Source organism: Gymnoscopelus microlampas (genome assembly GCF_963454915.1).
Source record: "Gymnoscopelus microlampas genome assembly, chromosome: 9".
In the NCBI taxonomy this organism is placed as follows: domain Eukaryota; kingdom Metazoa; phylum Chordata; class Actinopteri; order Myctophiformes; family Myctophidae; genus Gymnoscopelus; species Gymnoscopelus microlampas.
The window spans coordinates 50698501-50704929 of record NC_139946.1 but is presented as its reverse complement, the minus strand read 5'-3'; the positions used below and the strand labels follow the sequence as shown (position 1 = coordinate 50704929).

The window sequence follows — 6429 nt, the reverse complement described above, 5'->3', positions numbered from 1 at the left end:
CAACTCATGATAACTATACAAGAAAGTTACTTGTGTTTAGATTGATTTTAGATCAATGGCAGAATGGAGTTCTTTTTGTTTTTTGTCCAATAATTTCAAGTTTATCTGAATATGTGTGTGTGTGTGTGTGTGTGTGTGTGTGTGCGTGTGTGTGTGTGTGTGTGTGTGTGTGTGTGTGTGTGTGTGTGTGTGTGTGTGTGTGTGTGTGTGTGTGTGTGTGTGTGTGTGTGTGTGGTGGGGGGGGGGGGGGATTTTGCATTTTGAAGAATTCCTCTCTTCTCCACCTGTACAATAAAACATAAACTATAACATTATAAGGACTGGCCTGCATTGACACAAAGATATTTGTTGAATAGCCTACTCAAATCTGCTTGGTCTGTGAAGGCAGCCAGTGGTCTGTTATTTCTGATTTACCACAATTTTTTTGTCTTTTTTCAAAGAAGATTCTAAGCAAATACAGTAATTGTATGAATAATTTAGTTTAAATCGATATTTAAGTTAATAATAATAATAATAATAACTAGAAAATGTGCTCCTCGGAGCACAGGTCTCCGCCAGTACTGTTCCTGATTAATCCTGTCTTAAGTGTTACTTGATTAATCCTGTCTTAAGTGTTACTTGATTAATCCTGTCTTAAGTCTTACTTGATTAATCCTGTCTTAAGTGTTACTCCGCCATTTCGTGATTACTCCTGTCTTACCTCACTTTGAAAGAGGCTAAGACTCTTTCAAAGTGACACAAGTATTTATAGGCCGCTGATACGTCATGCGTCTCACTAGCCAATCAGAGCACACTCTTTCAACGTATTGTCACGTGTCACGTGAGGCTTGACCAATGTTAGCTTGCCCGAGGGGGGGGGGACGGAAAGTGAAAACATAGTCTCCTGGCGGAGACAATAATAATAATATTTAAGTTATACATATTATATACTATAAATTAATAGTATTATATAATACTATATCATTTTGTACATTCAATGACATATGCAGAAGATAAACAGCATTACCTCCCCATCCATTATCAAAGGGTTTCATCGTACATATAGACTCATTCCTGATTCCTGACATTTGAATAAACTGGATCAGCTGCACGTTGAGGTCTTGATGATTCTGTGACTGAAACATGAGTTGAAAGATGATTAGAAGCTTTACAGAATGTGGGTCATATACACGGTACGTTGTTATATTCATCTCTCAATTTGGTTTTGTCAGAGTTCCCTTCCCATTCCATCTTAACAAATTACATTTACTCAACAACCACTTGAGTGGTTATATGAATAACTCCGGAACACAGTATGACATGAGAACATTTAAACAGTATATAGCCTACTGTACCATTTTCATAGTCCTCGATTCAGTACTTCATAGATGCTTGTGTTGCCTAAAGGTAAATAAAAAACATTTTTAAACACAATTTCAATTGTGTTAATGGACTTAATGCACTAATGTTCAGCAAACACTGACCGTGCTGCAGTGGACAGTACACATCATCAGGAGCCCCACTTTGATTGGTCATCTGGTCTGCAGCTGGCCTCTGATTGGTCCGAATGGGTCTGTAATTAAAATATGCAGAATATATTTATTAGAAATGAAGTAGAAAACCAGATGTAATGTGCTGCTGTCATGTAGATAAACAGACAGAAATGTTAAATACTGTGCTTACCTGACACAACATGGATCTGTAAATAAAAGGGGAAATGGACACATGCAGTAAGTTGCATACCCTTCATATTGCTATGTCATGGTACTACTACTCAGTACGTTTTATTTAGACTTTCTCAGTGATTGTAATCTATGTAATCCATCTAATGTATAGAAGTAGCCTATACTCACCTTTAGATGTTCTGAATAGACACAGCAGCACCACAAGGATGGTCAGTAGAATCACACCAACTCCCACAATCAGACCCACTACATGTGGAAAACTCAGACCCACTACAGGAGGAGGAGTTTCTGGCAAAGAGAGAGATTATTAATGTATTGAGTCAAATATACTGCTGTTAAATTACTGGTAGAAACTGCCTGATTCATTTGATCTTTATGGATTATGTTGTAAAACAAATAATTGTTATCGTATAATTGTGAGGAAAGTTTATTGTAACCTTATGTATTTATTTCTCAATAAAATAAATAAAATAAAAACTATTGTTTTAGCTCGCATTGTCAGCTGTCATATCCAGTGTTGGGCACAATGGGCAGTAATGCGTTTCTAGTGCTGTAATATTATTACTTTCCCAAGAAACAAGTAGTAACTTATTACAATTGCCAAAACAGTAATATCATTAGATATTACTGATCCAAGTAACGCTGCAATGCAACACAATTGTTTTTTTGCTTCTGACTGAGATAAAAGTGCTCTCTCTTCGTTATATCGGTTGTATAGTCTATGAGCTGCAGTGTGTCTGTATCAAGCTGCCAGCTACATAGAGCAGCCCAGAGGTATGGAGCATTCTATTCAAGCGCCGTATACTAGGAGGTTGTCACACACGCAAAAAGAACAGATCTACAAGCTAGCAACACGTTACAATTTCACAGATTGTTAGCTTGTAGATCTGATTCTTTTCACGCAAGCACCACCACACAAAGTTATAAAATAGCTTTCAACCTCAAAGTATTCAACTGACTTCTAATGTGATAAAGCATCTGTAAAGGCAAGTTTGAGAGGTTTCAATGTGTTTATTACTGGGTTTTTTGTTTCCTCCTGTAAGGATAATTATTGTTCCAATATACAGTAGGAATATGCAGAAAAACAGTAAAAGTAATATATAATAATAAGTAATATAACATATTACTCTACCAAGAAATAAGTAATACAATGTTATTACTTTTTAAAGGAGTAATAAGTCACTAGTACTTACGCTCCCTGAGCCTCTATCGATATCCGAGTACACATTAAACTCTAGTTGTTGAGGGGATGTGGGGAGAATAGGGCGTACCATACCCATATTTTTCTTACATGCCCCAAAATACAACATTTTTGGTCCAAAGTCTCACAAACCATAGAACAAATATTTGGAAGAGCTGTTAATCTAGAAAAACACAATATACTTTTGGGAACACGTCCCAAGGGAAGAGTTATATCTTTTTTGGATTATGAGAATTACAGCTCTCAAACAAATAACTAGATGTTGGAAAGGTTTGGAATTACCCAGGGTGGTTAGATGGTTGGAAGGAGTGGAAGACTTTTGTTTAATGGAGAAGGTGACGTATACAATTAATGGAAAGGACAGTTTATTTAAAAAAAATATGGGCTCTCTATCTTGCAAATAAACGTAATTTGATTATCTAACTTTAAGTTAAGGTTTCTATTTATTTAAACCGCCCAAGTATTCAGAAATTAAAATAAAATAAAATAAAATGGAAGACATATTACCAAAATGACACAACAAAGCCTAACTCACCCCCCCCCCCCCCCCCTTTTTTTTGTTTTCTTTTTTGTGTGTTTATTTTTTATTGTTTAATTTCCCTGTGTCTTATTTTTACTTTCTGTAAAGTGAAGGGGTTTTACATGCAAAAAAAATGGGTCGAAGTGTCTGTAAATAACAGGGACATAAAACAAGTGGAAATTGTTATTATTATGAAAGTAAATTGAATGATTCATTTGTTAACAAGTTTGGACTCAATAAAGTATAACAAATTAAAAAGAACTCTCCCTGAGTAATATGCCTAACACTGGTCGTATCAGCCCTTGGGGTTATACAGCACAACCTCCTCGCATGCAGGTCATATAAAGTCTGGGTTTGTGACACAGTAGTCTCACGTAGCCAGACAACTATTCCACAATCATCAAATGCTATATAGAGTCTGGAACTACACCTCCCGAATTTCCGAGACAGGAAGCTGTCATCATTTTGGTTCACGAAAATACATTTAAAAAAAAAAAGTACTATTTGTATTTCCATTTCTGCTAAGCAGCAAGCAATATATAATGCTTAGATGATTTAGATTTATATTCGGATCCATTTGCACGACTGTAAAGACGAAACGGAAGTGCGGAGAAGGCGTCACATCTGCTTTATCGCTTGATCGTTTTCAGAGCTCCGTGCTCTAGACTGTATGACGGAAGCATTTGGAAATTTCACGAGACTAGTGACACAGCGATCTCACCTCTCACTTCCATCCAGCTCTCTGGTGACTCTCCAAGGTCAGAGATGTGACACTTGTAGAATCCTTCATCAGACTTGGAAACACTGTGGATGGTCATCTGTCCTGTAGACTCAGTGCTGATGAGGGATCCATCTTTATAGAAATCAGCTGGACGGTCAGAGGATGGGTTATCAGTTGTCTTGTTTTTGGACCAGCAGTGCAGAGTGACATCACTTCCTTCCATCACAGGAAGAACAGGGCTCTCCAGGATCACAGCACCTGAACAATGATAAATATCATCAGAATAGAAGAACCAGACTGTGGTTACATCACTCTGAACAACTCTATCCCAACATGATGAGGTTTTAACATGAAAGTCTCTGAGAGACAATGGTTAAAAACACAACAAAAGATAGAATACAAGAAAAACTGAACAAAGTAGTTGATTTGCTGTACATACCAGTCACAGTCAGATTAACAGTGTTACTCTTTCTCTTTGAAGACTCACACCAGTAAACTGCACTGTCTATTGTAGGGTTCATGGCCCTGACAAAACATCCTGTGTTGTTCATCTTCCCCCAGCTACGACCATCACCTCCACACTCTGAGGTGATGTTTTTCATGTTGGTCCTCTTCACTCTCCAGACAGTAGAGTTAGACTGTCTGTCCTCACAGCTCAGAAAGACAGACTCATATTTAAAGAACTGAGCTCTGTCAGGACTGAGTCTGAGAGAAGCTGTGGGGCAGAGACGGAGAGTAAAGATCCTGATACATGGAACATACAGTACTGGAACAAAGCCTTGTACAGTCAGTAGGGGATATGTGCCTTATGTTTTGTTTTGTTCTGTTCTGTTGGTATTTATGTTGTATATGATTATGATAAGCAATACCGGTGACGATTGTTTGAATCAAAACATTTACTTTTGAATATTGTTCTTATGTTTGAAAAGGTGTCATATAATCCATAAGTCATTGGGCCACCACAAGGTGGCATGACACTTAAATAAAACAATCCATTCATTCATTCAGTAGACAAACAGACTCACCTCTCATAACATCACCACTGTTTGGAACTGCTGCTGAGACAATCACCATGGAAATAACTAGAGAGAGAGCGAGAGATTTGCCTCAGTGAGGTTGTGCATTACACTGAATAAATTATAGTATGGGAACATTTACAAATTATTTACATATTTTCACAAAACAATTCAAATAAGGCACTGATCAGCCCCATTTGTGCTGATCAGAGCAATGGTCACCGAGTTATGGCCATTTGAAAAGTTAAATGCTGCTGTAACACTGCTGTAGTGCCCCATATGTGTGCAATTTCGTTTTTTGGTGTGATTATATTGTCATGGCAGTGTTTGTGCCAAGTTTGGTGCGGATTAATAGCAACGGTGAACATGTCACACCCACCCATTGCCATTGTGATGGCAAAACCCTGACCAGTGTTTGTGCCAAGTTTCATGCGGATCGGCCACGTCTGCCATTGACCCCCAGTCCACCATCCACCCACCCTCTAGGTCATTTTAATATAGGATAGCACGTAACATACACAGGCAATTCAAAGTGTTTTCCATAAGGTATATGAACACGTTAAAGGTCATTTAAAATACAGCAGCAAAACAGGGTGGCAGCTCTAGAGATAGAGCGGTCGTTTCAGAAACATAAAGTTCAAACCCTGGCTGGTTCAAACCCTGGCTCCTCCTGGCTGTGTCAACGTGTCCTTAAGCAAGACACTGGAATCGTGAAATGCTCCTGATGAGCAGAGTGGTGCCTTGAGTCCTCTGTGAATTGGTGTCTGAATATGTGTGTGAATGGGGGAATGTAATACATGTTGTAAAGCAGTGTTGATAAAAGCGCTATAGAAATGCAGATCATTTAGAGCAGGGGTCTTCAACGCTTTTCAGACCAAGGACCCCTTAGCTGAGAGAGAGATGAATCAGGGACCCCCCCACTACATATTGTATAAAATAGTGTTGTAGATTAATCTTTTTCATTGTCTGATAGCTTAGACTTGATTCCACCCTGTTAATGTGTATTTTCAAACAAAACTTGACCTTTGGCTCTGTACTTGGTCTGTACTGCATGGGTATTGTTGAAAGTAAAACATTTTTTTTGCATACATACAACCTGCCTTATCATTTTGAGACCCTTCTTTGATCGAACTCATTCCCCACACATCATCCAATGAACTGCCATGGCTTAATCTTAATTAGGCCAATTATTTTTCCTTTTTTTCTTTTTTTGTGTAGCTTCTTACCCCCTTTTTCTACCCAATCCCACCAACACTCCCTGCTGACAGGTTCCGTCCCAGCCCGTAGGAATACGAATACAGTGACAG

General features: G+C 38.3%; 1 protein-coding gene across 1 annotated transcript in view; it reads right to left on the bottom strand.

Moving 5' to 3' along the window:
* The window catches only part of LOC311051243 (NACHT, LRR and PYD domains-containing protein 3-like), a 380092-nt gene that overhangs the window by 328740 nt on the left and 44923 nt on the right, over nt 1-6429 (bottom strand). The gene's annotated exons all lie outside the window — the stretch shown is intronic.